Below are 16,145 nucleotides of genomic sequence, written 5' to 3'. Positions count from 1 at the left end.
AAACTGAAGTTAGACCCCAAAGTGCTGTCTTTCTGTAGCATCCTACTTAATGTTTGCCTTTGTGTATATGTTTAGATTGATATTGTAAAGCTAGTCACATGTTTCCTGCTTTTGCTGATATTTAACACATTTTTCTCAAAGCTCTTTCTGTATTTTTTTTTTACAAAACTCAAAATAAAAAGATTAACTGGCTGAACTGATCTTGTTTTGTCTTTTAAAAGTATTGTCTGTTAGTAGAAGTGTAATATGATCCTATTCTTCACTGAGAGGTTCTTTTCTAGGTGGAAGCGATTCCTCTCCAGCTTCATTTACTAGTAGACCAGGAGTTGACAAATTACAGCCGGCACCTGGATCCGGACTGGCCCACTGCCTGTTTTGTAAATAAAGTTTTGTTGGCATACACTATGCTCATTCATTTGCATGTTGTCTGTGACTGCTTTCATGCAGAACTGAGAAGTTATGACAGAAGTGAGCAACTATTTGCTTATAAAGCAGGAACCCTTTACTGTCTGACTCTTCACAGAAAATATTTTTGCCAACCCAATTTAGATGCTTGAAAAACTTTAGTTTTAAAATAGGGTCTAAAAACCATGGCAACATGTGCCTTAGGATTAAAAGAACCACTTTAAACTCATCTCTGCCTGTGACTTTTCCTGGCCTGAAACTCTCTTTAGTAGGCTTTGAATGTTGGATAATTGCTAAGAATCTTGAACCCAACATGCAGTTTATTTTATAGTCTTCATATTCCTTTGTAGACTAGCTTTCCCCAGAATCAAACTACATCATAAAATCTGAAGCTTCCTACTAAAACAAAACAAAAAATCCTGTCATTAGCATGACTCAGTCATTTAATAGTATGATTACAAAACACCAAATGGAACAATTTAAAAGCAAAAAATTGTTCCAGTTCATTTCTCTCCCACCCTACAGAGAGAAATTACTTTTTAAAAATCAGTTCAGGGGTGGTGGCAAGGGGAGCTGTTTGAAGAAGGGTTGGATGAGTCAGGTTTAAAACAATATCATCTAGACCTTTTATTTAATAGTGCGTAATTTAATCAAGATACACAGGACCGCGCTTGGCCCTTATTCACATTAATGTTTTGTCCAGACACCTGATGATGGGAAATGGTACCAATCGCATCTCTTCTTTGTTGTGAGGACGCCTTGTTGAAATGGCTCCAGCCGAGGCAGGTTCGGGCTGGGAACTAAAGCTCTTCCTATTTTATTGCCATGATTATCCACATTGCACTTCCTTACTGGAAACTTTGTTTCAACCAATATGTCCGTCATTATTTAATATGCTCAGGATATTCCTGCTCTCCAGAATTGCACAGCAGTTGGTACCAAATCAAGTCCCAGTCTCTGACAGCGTGATAGATTGCCTCCACAGCATGGCTTCTCCAGTTCTGGGGCAACATGCTGAGTGCCCCGTTCATGATGCCTGACCTGGAAGGAAAGGAACAAAGGATGTTTGAACTTCAGAACACCAAAATTCACAAACAGCCTGTTGAATCCTGATGATATAGGGCCTCTTAAATATTAAACCTTTAATCTTCCTTATCTAAGCTGCATTATTCAATGCTACAAATCCATACCGAACCAGTATCTATCATTTCTGCTTTGTAAAGACAATCCAGGAATAAGTGTGACCCAAGAGGGGTTAGATGAGAATAAAGACAGGAAAAAGATGGGGGTACCTCTGTCAGAGTGACTGTGCTTTCTGCAGCTGCTGCTGTGGGGTGCCTTTAAGGAAAATAGAGCTTTCTGAGACCTGCTAGGTAGAGTGGGGGAAGGAGGTGGGATTGAAGCTATACCTGTAGCCCCCAAGTAGACTAAAAAAACTGTCATCAAATTTCCTACCATTTTCAATATTTTTGTTGTGGTTAAAATATAAACATATCCATTAATTCTTTTTTTAATCTTTATTGTTAAGAATATTACAGATGTCCCTCTCCCCTCGCCAGCCCCCATTGTCTCCCTCCACCCAGTTCCCACCCCACCCCAGGCCTTCACCACCCTATTGTCTGTGTCCATAGGTAATGCATATCTACACTAATAAAAGAGAAATATGCAAATTGACTGTACCTTCATGATGCCCACCAGTCAATCGGGAGTGAGCATGCAAATTAACCAAACAAAGATGGTGGGTTAATTTGCATATGCAGGCACCAAGAGGCCAGGGGTGGGACGCTGGCGCCAGGGCGACGATGCCAGCATCCCACGCCCAGGCCGTGGGGGAAGGGAGGGATGCAGACACAACATGGGGCTGCTAGGCTGGGGGCATGCTTCCAGCCCAGCGGACACAACGTGAGGCTGCTGGGCTGGAGGTGTGCCCCCGTGGTGGCTTCCTTTGCACAGCAGTGGCGACGAAGCCCCCATACCCGGCAGACAGAGAGCGGACAGCAGGGTGTGGCGGCTCCATTCACGCGGCAGTGGTGGCAAAGCCCCCAGGCCCGGCAGAAAGAGACAGAGAGCAGACAGCAGGGCATGGGGGCTTCATTGCCACAACGGCGGTGAAGCCCCCATGCCCAGCAGACAGAAAGCAGACAGCAGGGCGTGGCGGCTTCCTTGGTGTGGAGGCACCAGTGAAGCCCCCAGGCCAGGCTGACAGAGAGCTGACAGCAGGGTGTGGCTGCTTCCTTAGTGCGGCAGCAGCAATGAAGACCTCATGCCCAGCAGACAGACAGCAGACAGCAGGGTGTGGCGGCTTCCTTCACACGGTGGTGGCAAAGCCCCCAGGCCCAGCAGACAGAGAGCTGACAGCAGGGCATGGGGGCTTCATTGCCAAGGTGGCGGCAAAGCTCCCAGGCCCGGCAGACAGAGACAGAGAGTGGACAGCAGGGCATGGCAGCTCTGTTTGCGTGGTGGCGGTGGCGAAGCCCCCAGGCCCCACAGACAGAGGACAGCGGGGTGAAGCAGCCAGGCCTCACAGAGAGCAGAGAACCATGGGGAGTGGGCCTAAGGCGTCAGTAGGAATCCCCTGATGACTCATGGATTGGAGAGGGTGCAGGTTGGGCTGAGGGATTCCCCCACCCCCGTGCACGAATTTTGTGCACCGGGCCTCTAGTCTATAATAATAAAAGTATAATATGCTAATTAGATCAGATGTCCTTCTGGGCGACCTTCCAGACGAAGCTGGGGCTGTGAGGGAAGCCCAGATCCCGGGTGCTGGAGGGAAGCCGGTGCCGGCAGCTGGGGGAAGGAAGGCCTACTCTTGCACAAATTTCGTGCATCGGGCCTCTAGTATACATATAAGATCTTTGTTTAATCTCTTCCCCTGCCCATCCCTCTTCTAAGAATCATCAGTCTGTTCCATTTCCATGCCTCTGATTCTATTTTATTCACCAGTTTATTCTGTTCATTAGATTTCATATTAGTTTATTTTGATTTTTAGATTCAATTTTTGATAGGTATGTATTTGTTGCCATTTTGTTGTTCATATTTTGATCTTTTTCTTCTTCTTCCTCTTCTTAAAGAAAACCTTTCAACACTTCACGTAATACTGGTTTGGTGGTGATGAACTCCTTTAACTTTTTCTTATCTGTGAAGCTCTTTATCTGACCTTCAATTCTGAATGATAGCTTTGCTGGGTAGAGTAATCTTGGTTGTAGGTTCTTGGTATTCATCACTTTGAATATTTCTTGCCACTCCCTTCTGGCCTGCATGGTTTCTGTTGAGAAATCAGCTGACAGTTGTATGGGTGCTCCCTTGTAGGTAACTAACTGCTTTTCTCTTGCTGCTTTTAAGATTCTCTCTTTGTCTTTAGCCCTTGGCATTTTAATTATGATGTGTCTTGGTGTGGTCCTCTTTGGGTTCCTCTTGTTTGAGACTCTCTGCACTTCCTGGACTTGTAAGTCTATTTCTTTCACTGGGTAAGGGAAGTTTTCTGTCATTATTTCTTTAAATAGGTTTGAAACATCTTGCTCTCTCTCTTCTTCTGGCACCCCCATAATACAAATGTTGATATACTTGAAGTTGTCCCAGAGGCTCCTTACATGATCTTCATAGTTTGGATTATTTCTTTTTTGCTCTTCTGGTTGTTTTTTGCTTCCTCATATTTCAAATCATTGATTTGATTCTCAGAATCCTCTACTGTTGAATACCTATATATTATTATTATTTTTTAAAAAATATATATTTTATTGATTTTTTACAGAGACGAAGGGAGAGAGATAGAGAGTTAGAAACATCGATGAGAGAGAAACATTGATCAGCTGCCTCCTGCACACCTCCCCCTAGGGACGTGCCCACAACCAAGGTACATGCCCCTGACCGGAATCGAACCTGGGACCCTTCAGTCCACAGGCCGACACTCTATCCACTGAGCCAAACCAGTCAGAGCTGTATATTATTTTTTATTTCAGTCAGTGCATGCTTAATTTCTGACTGGTCTTTTTCCATGTGTTTGGCATTCTCACTAAGATCCTTGAAAGTCTCACTAAGTTCCTTGGAGGTTTCTAGAAGACTCTTGAGTAACCTTATAACTGTTGTTTGAACTCTATATCCAATAGTTTGCTTTCTTCCATTTCTTTCATTTGTGACATGTTTCTTTGTCTCTGCATTTTGGCTGCTTCCCTGTGTTTGTATGTATTGGGTAGAGCTGCTATGTCTCCTTAAGTTGGTAGAGTGGCCTTGTATAGTAGGTGTTCTATAGGGCCCAGTGGCTCAGCCTCCCCAGTCACTTGAGCTGGGTTCTATATTTTAGTTGTAATTTTGATGTGGTTTTGGGAGGTGGCGAGTACAGGCATTTACCTATGCCACCATCTTGGTTCCTATTTCCATTAATTCTTAGTGTGACGTTTCTCAAAATTCTGAAGCCCCCAGTGTTTTAGACATAGGATTAAAAATTAAATTCACTCCAGATCCCACTCTTCTTAATACTGTGGGGCCCTCTTCAGTTGGAGCTATGAAATATTCAACTTTGGATGCATATTTAAGAACCAATCATTCAGTTTATCAGCCAGCTACAGTGACCAAGTAGCTAGCCTTGCCCTGTCTTTCAACTACTAGATGTTTGACAATGAAGAATTAAATATTAAGCTACTAAACTTCTTGGTTAAAACTATTTCCACTTACCCAGAATTTGGGGAGAATGAAAATGTTTGTTACTGCCCGAATCACCTCAAACAAATATAAACCTTTCCAGTCATTCGTAAGTCAAAAGTATTTAAAGACCTATGTTGTATGATAATAAAAAATAGATAATTCCAAAATTATCTTAGCACAATTAATTTCCAGATTTATAGAGATTTTGTTAGATAGGACAAGGATCTAGGTCTGGGCAGTTCTAAATGTTATTTCTTGCTAAATGTTAAAGTATAGCCCAGTATTTTGCAGATGCAGCAGTAAACAGGATGAGCTAACAAGGAACTCAATGGGATGAAAGTAGCCAACTGCAAAGAGGATGTCAACATACTAGAGGCCCAGTGCATGAAATCTGTGCACAGTGGGAGGGGGTGTCCCTCAGCCCGGCCTGCACACTCTCACAATCCAGGACCCCTCGAGGAATGTCCGGCAGTCAGACATCCCTCTCGCAATCTGGAACCCCTCGTGGGATGTCCGACTGCCAGTTTAGGCCTGAAACCAGCAGTCAGACATCCCTCTTGCAATCCGGGATGCTACATGCACCAGTGACCATACTTTTCATACAGGTGAAAGGCATCTTGCTGTTGTATGGGCAGCTACAGTTTTTGGCCCTGATTATAAAAAGTAGTACATAACATGATCCTTCTGAGGCAGTAGTACCATTTTCCCCATCTTATGGGTGGAAAAACTGAAGCAGAGAGAAGTTAAGTAATTGGCTTTGTCACACAGTTATAAGTGTCAGAATCAGGGCTGACCACAAAATGTGCAAGCCAGAGTCCATGCATGTCATCGCTGTATCATCCTGTTTTTTCAGTGTTAGAGTAGTCTTGCCAGGTTTTAATTTTTAAATCTAAGAGACTGTTCCCAATATATAGGAGTGCATGTTCATCCCCATGTAGAATAAACAGGATGTGGACAGTTTGGAGATTCTTCTGATGAATTAGCATTAAGCAGCCACAGATCTTTTTCAAATACTGCAGAAGCCACCTTCCTTGTTTAGCTGTGTGTGGGATGTAGCAGTTTATAAGCTATGACACAGTCACTCGCAATCCGGGACCCCTGGGAGATGTAGCAGTGCGCCAAGTGACAAGCAGCCAGGGAGGAGCCTAAACTGGGGCCGGGCACTGTGCCGCTCACACTTATCCTGGCCCGCTGTGCCTGCTGCCACTGCTTGGTAGTGCTGCTGTGGAGGCGGGAGAGGTTCCCTCCGCCGCAGCTGCACTTGCCAGCCATGAACCTGGCTTCTGGCTGACCAGTGCTCCCCCTGTGGGAGCACACTGACCACCAAGGGTCAGCTCCTGCATTGAGCGTTTGCCCCCTGATGGTCAGTGTGCAAAATAGCGACTGGTTGACTGGTCGTTCTGGTTGTTCCATTGTAATGGTTGCTTAGTCTTTTATATATATAGATAATTGACCAAATAGTGCATATAATTAATGGCTAAGCTTCCCTTAGCAAGGCAGGACTTTGGATATGAATCTCCTGTCTCTCCTTTATTTGCTGCAAGTAAATAAAACTACCTTGTGACAACCACATCTCACTGTTTAATGGAGTACCCCAAGCAGTGATATATGATTTCTTTATATCATTGTCTTGTGAATTGTGCATAAAAGGGTTTTTTAATATGTGGCATTGAAATGTGAAGTCATTCCTTAATACTAAATTTACAAGTTCCCTTAAAAAAAGTATTGTTTACTTAAAGATTCAAAGTCATACTCCAATGAGTTGTGTATATTTTATGGCCTTTGCTACAGTTCCCCTGAGTATTTAAATGACCATCTGGACCCTAAATGCAGCTGGGTGACCTCCTACTAGCCTCACAGCCATCAAAAGGAAACTTCTTTCTGGGTGAAGGAGGCTGGACTGTGATTGCATGCAGTTGGTTGTGCTGAGCCCCCCAGGCTACAGCAGAATAACTCAGGAAGACACACTCAGCATTTTAATCATACTTTTTTAGCTGGGATGGGGGAGGAAGAAGAATCAACTTCCTGCTTGCTTTAAAGTGTGAGAACAGAAGATTCAACCACATGAACTTGCAGCTCTGCCTCTCTCAGTGGCCTTCCTGTCCTCTTTCAAGTCAGGTACTGAGCCCTGGGCCTTCCAAGTAGATCTGGGAACTTGCTTGGACACCTTACTTCATTGCTTGAACCACACTTGTAGACTTTTACCCACCCTTCTTCAAGTTGCTCTTGTTTTTGTATCTGAAAGTACTCATCTGCCCCTGCCCATTCGCTTGTGCCAGGTACAGCATCCTGGGTTTACCACCAAAAGAGACTTCACAGATGCTAAAAGTTGGTGTTGCGACTTGGCACTTGGGCTGAGGGGTCTGAGATTTCCGGGTATTCAGCAGGTCCTGTTATCACTGGTGAATTACTTTCCAGCCCATTGTAACAGCCTTCCTCCTGGACCCATTCCAGAACAAATGGCCTGAGGACGTTGTTAGCCTCCTTTTCAATGGCAAAGTGTCCTTGTAGGGTCTTCTCCCAGCATCTGACCCTGGAGCCACCCTCTGTAGATGATGTTACCATCTAAGTTTATCTGTTAAGCTTTCTTAACCTTCCTGTTTGCACCTCCAATCAGTGAAATGCAGTGCCAAGGAAACCGGAAATGACTGACAATGTTTACAACAATAGAACCATTAAGTTATGACTTTTTTAAAGGGAGCTGCTTAGGCACGATGGCAAAATAATACTTGAAATACCAGAAATATCAAAGTGCAAGCATCCATCCATTGTGAATCTAAAGCAAACTGTAATAGGAAACAGTTTGCTAATCTAACTGCAACCCCCCTCCCCCGCCACGAAATAGCCTAGAAATGCACTATAAACAGTATAAATGTGATAAATCATTTTCAGACTTTCAATCTGAAAAGTTAAGTGGCAGGGGGTGCTGTCATACTTGGGCTAGTCAATATTAGTTTCAGTTGTATTTAATACTTGAAACAACTCTTGCTTCTGATGAAAACAGGCAGGGATGGAGTAAAACACACACACACACACACACACACACACACACACACACACAAACTCTTGCCTGGGGACTTCAGGGAGAAATTAGGGGAGAGGTCATTGGCCTGGACCTGAGCAACCCATGTAAAGAGCTAAACTGCCCTTCTACCCTTCTCTCTGTCCATGGTGGGAGGAAAAGACCCACTTTTCTGCTCCGGAAATCAGAGTAAAACCTCAATCCATGTGAGTCATTAGTCAAGCCCCAGGGTCAGCCAGTGCAATGATTAAATGGCCATTATAGTCCCCCAATAGAATTAAACAATAATGTTTCCAATTTTATCATACCCCAACCCCAACTAAAAATTTCCCAAGTTCTTGAGTTCACTTGAGAACGAAATGAATGGGCTCTTAACCAGTATTAATAAAATTTGAAAACAGCTGAGTTTGCCTAGTTGACTTTTGTTTTTTCCTTTCCTTGAACTGCTCCGAGATACAATTTTAATTGGCAGACATAATTGCTTTTGTGAATAAGGTCATTCCCAAGTCAAATAAAGGAACTGAGTCAGCATTGAAAACATATATTTGACCACTCACCTACAGATGTTTGTCATCCGCCAAGTGGAGATGGCAGGGGTTAGTAAGGGCATGGGGCTGGGAAGTGACCAGAGCTTGTAGCTGCCACTCAGGCGACCCTTTGGCCTCCACTGGAGCCATCAGCCAATGGCGTGGCTGAAGGGGTGCTGGGCCCTGGGGCTGCCCTCATCAGTTTTAGAGCTCACAGGTTAGGATGGCTGGTCTGTGTCAGCCAAAGTCCAGCCCGTCACTTCCGGGAGCTCTCCCTGCAGAGCGAGGCGCCGTGTCTGTTCCTGCCTTTCCTAGCCCTGTCCACAAGCTGGTGGGGATAAAGTGGCCCCATGGCTGAGAGGAGGTTTATGTTGGCACAGGACACTAGAGCGTGTAAACCAGTCCTCCCCCGGGGCCCGTACGATTGCCAGAGATGGCCATACTTAGGAGCAGGACATGGATTTTTCCTGAGGTGAAAAGCATTTCTCTTCCCTTTTGACTGTTGAGAAACAAAAATAAAATTAATTTAAAAAGCATTCAATCATGCTAAGAGTTTTGTTGTTCTTTGGGGGCGTGTTTATTTTCAGCCAACCATCTCTTTTGTTGCAAAATAGCCCCCTTTGCTATCCTTAGGCAACAACATGTAACTTTTTATGGTTTGTAGAACATGAAAAATGTCTTGTTTTCCTTTATTACATCTGTGTTGGTGATATTCTTTATTAGAGCAAGAGATAGCATCTGCTTTTATTGCTTCCAAAATCTGTCTATTTAACATATGCCAAACTCCACGCTGTTTGAAAGGAAGTCCTATTTTTAAAACATTATCTTCATCTTAGTATTTCTGGCTTACTGTTCCCATAATCTCTCCAAGGCAGGAATGCATCCTTTTTGGTAATGTCTGGTCTTAGTCATTGGGAAAGTGACTTCTAACTCTGGGACATTTTTCCTTAATGTTCCCCTTATCTGTGTGTATGTAAGGACTGCTTTAGTTAGCCTCCCAGGTCACTCTGGGGGCTGCTCATAACTCTCTTCAGTTCATCATCTTTATAAAAGAACTCAGTTTCACGCCCCTACTGGCTCCCATACCTTATGAATGTCTCTGTAATGTTCTGTGTCAGACCTTCAGTTAGGCTGCTTTCTCTGCTTCCAAGCTGCTGGTTACCACGTCCAAATGACCTTTTTTAAAAATATGTTTTTATTTATTTCAGAGAGAGGAAGGAAGAGGGAGAGAGAGATAGAAACATCAATGATGAGAGAGAATCATTGATCAGCTGCCTCCTGCACACCCCCTACTGGGGATCGAGCCCCCAACCCAGGCATGTGCCCTGATTGGGAATCAAACTGTGATCTCCTGGTTCATAGGTTGACACTCAACCATTGAGCCACCCCGGCCAGGCCCAAAAGATCTTAATCACACACTATTAATTAATCTCTCCAAACCATCCCTCTGGGCATCTGGGTTTCGCCCAGATGTGAGGCTTCTTGATGGCATAGCCCAAAGACTGCCCTGGGCCCTCACAACTCTCCCTGTGCCCCTGGGGCTGCCTACTGGGGCCTGTGACAGGAGTGTTAACAGAAAGGGCTTCCATGCCATGAGTAAAAACCTGTCTCCCTTGGTGATTATTTTTGGCACGTGACTCTTCACGGGAGGAGAATCTGCTTACTCCAAACAAACATGGTCAGGATGAAGTCAGATCTGGTGGTTGTTTTTCACATCCTCTTAATCTTCTGATTTAAAATACTTGTATTCACTGTCATTCCTGGCCGGGTGGCTCAGTTGGTTGGAGTGTTATCTCATGCACCAAAAGGTTGTGGGTTCGATTCCCGGTCAGGGCACATGCCTAGGTTGCAGGTTCCATCCCTGGTTAGGGTATGTATGGGAGGCGGCTGGTCAATGTTTGTTTCTCTCTCTCTCTCTCTCTCTCTCTCTCTCTCTCTCTCTCTCTCCCTCTCTCTCTAAAATTATATCCTCGGATGATGATATATATATTCAGGGTGTCCCAAAAATGTATACACACTTTGAATAATTATTCATTCTAATGGGTCAAATTTGAAAAGAAAGAAACATCAATTGAGCTATCAGCTAAACACTGTGCATACATTTTCTGGGACACCCTATATATATTCACTATCAGCCGATGTTCCAATTTCTTCCCAGGATCCAGCATGATGGTCTTTAATGTGAGCAAGACCAGCTGCAGAAATGTCAAACCGGGCTGCTGGCTTGGTGCCTGAGGGCCATGGGGGGCAGGGAGCAAAACTGAAGGGCTCCAATTCTCACGAACATATCACTGAGCGCTGCAACTTTTCTCCAATTGAAGCTACTTCCTATTCAGCTCCCTAACAGTTCACTTCCCTGTGTTCTTGAACTTGGGCCAAGGTTGTTTCTCAGTCTCTACGGTTCTTCCTCTATGCTGCATCTAAGTAGAAATTTTTCTTTCAGTAGAGCAAGTTCCTTCAGTTCCATTATGAAGCAAGAGGTAGAGGGAATCAGAAGCCCTCACAGAGAGGGAGGTTCATTTATTAGTCATCTTGTGCGACTAGAACATCAGACACAAAAAAGCAAGGCCAGTTTAGCTTTTAGTTTCATTCTTTTCTGTGTTGCTCATGCTGAGCCTGAGAAAAGGTGTACTGAGGGATTTTAAGCCAGCTGCTTATAAACGTGTGTTTTTTTCAGAGCATCATTGCCAACTATTTATATTACATTTGTATACATGAGAAGAAAATCCCTGCCCAGACCAAAAAACAACACCTCTTTGAAAACTCTCTGAGTCCTGCCCTCGGCAACTGCAAATTCACACTTTTGCACTCCCCCAGACTACAAGGACAGCTCTCGGGAGCATAGAGAAAATGTGTAAAGACGCCCGACTGGCATGGCTCAGTGGTTGAGCATCAACCTATGAACCAGGAGGTCACATTCGATTCCCAGTCAGGGCACATGCCCGAGTTGTGGGCTCGATCATGAGTGTGGGGCGTGCAGAAGGCAGCTGATCAATGGTTCGCTCTCATCATTGATGTTTCTATCTCTCTTTCCCTCTCCCTTCCTCTCTGAAATAAAAATATATATTTTAAAATAAAAATTGTTTACACCTTACTGTAGCCCTGCCACTCAGGTACCTACCTATGGATACACACACACACATACACACACACACATACACACGTACACACACATGCACTATCCTTCCTAACTTCCATCCCTCACACAGCACCCACAATGCCTTACAATTGGAAACTTAAACTAACTTTCTTGAATGAGAAATCTGTGTAGGAACAATGTTTAACAAATGCCTTTTCATCGGCAGTCTGTGTTGAAGCACGAGGTTCTCCTTGCAGTAATATTTATACATGCGCCATTTGGAGCATAATAACCTGATTAAAATGGAATGACTTTCATAATGTTGTTAGGGACTTGGGGGTGGTTGGTCATTGCTTTTTCTGTTTGGATGATTTCCTTAGAAAAAAAAGCTTTCTGACTCTTGGGAATTAAGGTACAGTGCACTTATCTCCTTTCAAGGTGTCTTAAATGACTATGGGAATGAAAGCCTGGGTCCTACCAAGGGTAGAGGTGAAAGGAAGCCATGCTGAAAAGGATAGGATAGCACATCAGTCTGCTGGTAACTGTAGTCATGAATAATTTAAAACATTTTCCCCTTTCCATATTAATACCCTACATCTGCTTGGAATTTCACAATTCCAAGTTCTTTCACATAAACTAGAGGCCTGATGCACAAAATTCGTGTACTGGGTGGGTGTCCCTCAGCCCAGCCTGCCCCTTCTCACAGTCTGGGAGCCCTCAGGGGATGTCCTACTGATGGCTTAGGACTGCTCCCAATGGGGAGCGGGCCTAAGCCACAGTCTGGCCCCAGCGGCTCAGAGCATGCCCCCCTGGGCAGGTCCGCAGGTCCGCTGGGGGCCTTGGTCCCAGCTGCGGCACAGCTGGGAGCACACCCTCCTGGGCGGGTCTACTGGGGGCCTTGGTCCCAGCCACACTGCGACTTGCAGCATGCCCCCCTGGGTGGGTCTGTGGGTCCTCAGGGGGCCTTGCTCCCAGGGCAGGTGGCGTGGCGTTCCTGCCCACGAGCCCCTGGCGGGAGTGGCCTTGAAGCTGGGCGGCACTGCACTCCTGCCAGGGGACTTGCTCCCAGGGCAGGAAGGCTCCCAGGGCAGGCTGTGTGGTGTGCCTGCCCTCGAACCCCCGGCGGGAGTGGCCTCGGAGCTGGGCAGTGCCGGGGCTGGGGGTGGGCTCTGAGCCGTGCCACGGCTGCTCGGAGCCCGCCCCCAGCCCTGGTGTGTGGTGTGTGTCCACTGGGGCTGGGGGCACGTGCTCTGAGCTGGTGGTGACGCAGCCTCCTGAGTTGGTCGTGATGTCCTGGCCTAATTTGCATATTTCTCTCTTATTATATAGGATTACTGTGGCAGACAGTTTGCTGCTCATTAACAGCCCCCATCCTGATCTTGTTCCTGTGGCAACAACCTAGCCTGGGGGATGAATCATGACTGGTCTAAGTCAGTGGTCCTCAGCTTCTCTCTACAGTACGGTCAGTCACCTGGGGAACTTTTAAAAACATCCCAATGCCAGACCAATTACATCAATATCTCTAGGGCTGGAACTCAGGTATTGACATTAGAAACAAGAGCTCCTCCAGTGAATGTAATATGTCCAAACATGATGATGCTAGTCACTTTCACCGATTTTTGGACCAGTCAATTCTAGCCGGTGAGACGTAAAAGGAAGTTGGCTGGGGGCAGGGGATTCTGAGAAAGGTTTCCATAACCAGATTGAAGGAAAGAGAGACAGATAAGGAAAAACTCTTCCACTGCTTACTTGCTGATCAGTTTCCTCCCTCTCTGCATTTTAAAAACCCCAAGTAGTTGTGTGAGGAAGTGATGCTTGTTGCTGAGGCTACCAACTTGTGACAGTGGGAAGACAAGCTGGTGCATGAAATCCAAAAAGATGCAAAAGGTGGAAAGGGCCTGGGTCCTTGGTAACTTGATTCAGGGTGCTGAGGTCCCCATCCAGCCCTGAAAAAATTGCACCGACTCCTTCCCTGACAAATCCTGGTTGTCAGGTCTGGACCATCCAGGAGTTACTCAGGTCAATTAGTGTGTAGACCTTCTTCACTGATGAGCTGAGGGCATGGTCAGATGCCCCATGAGAAGGGCAGCCATGGGGAGGCTGGCTGAAGAGTTACCAGCTATCCTGTGTAGGTTGTTGGCAGCTCCAGGATATTTTATTGATTCGTTCAGTAGTTGAAACATCCTATATAATAAAAGCATAGTATGCAAACTGTCCCCTCGACTGGGAGTTCATTGGGGAGTTTGATGGGGGGGGGGGGGGGCTGGCCGGGGGAAGGGAGGGAGTACCTGGCTGGCAGCCAGCAGCCGCTAGGGACCCTACCAGTGCATGAATTTCATGCACTGGGCCTCTAGTATTAGTAATAAAGCTAAATGTGTTTCTCACCCTAGATTAGTCTCTAAGCCTGGCTGGAGTACCAACAGTGCTGCCAGGGGCTGCTAAGGGAGGCCAGGTAAGGGTGTGTTATAATGGAGAGATTCTGAGCCTGGGTTCGAACACCAAAGCTGCTTCACCCTCACCAGCCCAGGTGTGACTTCAGGCAAATTACTTAACTTCTCTGAGTCTCAGATTCCTCATCTATAAAACTGATAACATGTCCAAATAATGATATATGTACAATGCCCAACTCAATGCATGGTACATAAGGGTCCATTCCCTTCTCTTCCCTAAAGTAGAGCCTGACAGGGTTTTAGAAACTCATCAGTGGGTCAATAATGTTGGTGGAGACATGGTCAGTGCCCAATAATTCCAGCAGAAATGTGGGAGGAAGGGATTAGTCACCAAGGTATGGAAGAGCCTAAAACTGGCTCCCAGATGTCCCTGCAGCCCCGCAGAGAAAGCCCGGTTGGCCTTCCAAACAGCAGCACTAGTGTCTCCTCCGTAGTCACCTTTATACTAGTAACGTCCTAGAAGATGAAGCCTTGTACTAAACCCTCCTCTCTATTCTCTTTCTTATCCTACCTCAATCAGCACTCAATAAATGTTAAGAAAACTGGGGATTCCTGGTCAAGGGCACATGCCAGGGTTGCGGGCTTGATCGCCAGTAGGGGGCGTGCAAGAGGCAGCCAATCCATGATTCTCTCTCATCATTGATGTTTCTATCTCTCCCTTCCTCTCTGAAATCAATAAAAAATATTTTTTAAAATGGGGGAAAAGTGAAAGTTTCTGGGAGACTGTCAGTTCTATAAAGTCATAAAATGCAGCATCTGCCCTGGAGAGGGGGTCCCTCAGGCCTCTGCAGGAGGGTTAGGGACCATTATGTTATTTACATCTGTAAATACAGGATTAACAGATGAAAGGATGTTTTTGTTCAGATGTGACAAGTCACCCTGGGCCTTACTGTCCTTTACTCTGGAAACCAGGAAGGAACACAGACTTCCCAGAAAGTACAGAAACTGACATAGAAAACCACTTGATTACTGGGAGAAAATTCAGCCAGCTGCTACTAACAACAACAATATCCACGTTCATTAACATCTTCAACTTTGTCCTCAGAGCGTCATCCCAGGGGAATAGTGAATTATACTATAAAATAATGAATGGAAACTTAAGTCACTTCCTCCCACCAGGCCCGGCTTTTCCTCCTCCTCTGGACTGCACAGTGCAGAAAGCTTCACCCTTCCAACTCCCACACAGTTTGGGGAAACTTATCCCCATGCCACTGACTAGACTCCTAAAGTCAGTCTCATGCAGAACAAACTCTTCCCTCGGCCAACAACTGACCAGACACTGAACACATTCTGAGATCATTTCAGCCCCATTTGAGCATCTCAGGATGTATACTTTACAGAAAAAGAACAAAACAAATTGGGGGGCCTTTTCACAAAGTTCCTCCTGCTGCTACTGCGGATCTAAGGTTGCCCTGGCTGGTTTGGCTCAGTGGACTGAGCGTCAGACTGCGGACCCAAAGGTCCCAGGTTCGATTCCGGTCAAGGGCACATGCCTGGGTTGTGGGCTCGGTCCAACGTTCAGGAGGCAGCCAATCAATGATTCCCTCTGATCATTGATGTTTCTATCTCTCTCTTCCTCTCCTTTCCTCTCTGAAATAAAAATATTAAAAAAAAAAACCACAAAAAACAAAAAACGGATGGGATGAAGCGAGGGGAAGCCCGGCCCTGAGGTCTTTTCGGCATTAGAGGAAGCTGACCAGGCAGCTCTTGGGAATTGCTGTAAATGGGATATGGTCAAATGTCCTGCAACACCAGCCGTGGGGGTAGGAGGAGACGCCACATGAGCCAGGAGGAAAGCTAAGTGCATTCTAGGCCACTATACCAGAGCCTGAGATACACACGGGCAAAAACTGTTGCAAGAGAGGCCTGACTATGCCTGTGTGCTTGGGAACTCAGAAGGAAAGTTCTGGAACCTGCACATCAGAGAGAGAGAGAGAGAGAGGCAGAGAAGAAATATGAAACAGATTGGGGGAGGTTGAATAAGAGTCAACAACTTTCCACCTAACCCCACAGCACAGATT

General features: G+C 45.6%; 1 long non-coding RNA gene across 1 annotated transcript; it reads right to left on the bottom strand.

Moving 5' to 3' along the window:
• Positions 1-1,007: 1,007 nt before the first annotated feature.
• Positions 1,008-9,024, bottom strand: LOC111826402. The gene is made up of 2 exons (XR_002829741.1): positions 8,626-9,024; positions 1,008-1,446 (listed from the first exon to the last, which is right to left on the bottom strand). It is a non-coding gene; the product is annotated as an uncharacterized LOC111826402 (long non-coding RNA).
• Between the last annotated feature and the right edge of the window lie 7,121 nt (positions 9,025-16,145).

The sequence above is a fragment of the Myotis lucifugus genome, unplaced genomic scaffold, assembly GCF_000147115.1.
Source record: "Myotis lucifugus unplaced genomic scaffold, Myoluc2.0 scaffold_76, whole genome shotgun sequence".
NCBI lineage: Eukaryota > Metazoa > Chordata > Mammalia > Chiroptera > Vespertilionidae > Myotis > Myotis lucifugus.
This window is presented reverse-complemented; position numbering and strand designations above follow the sequence as displayed.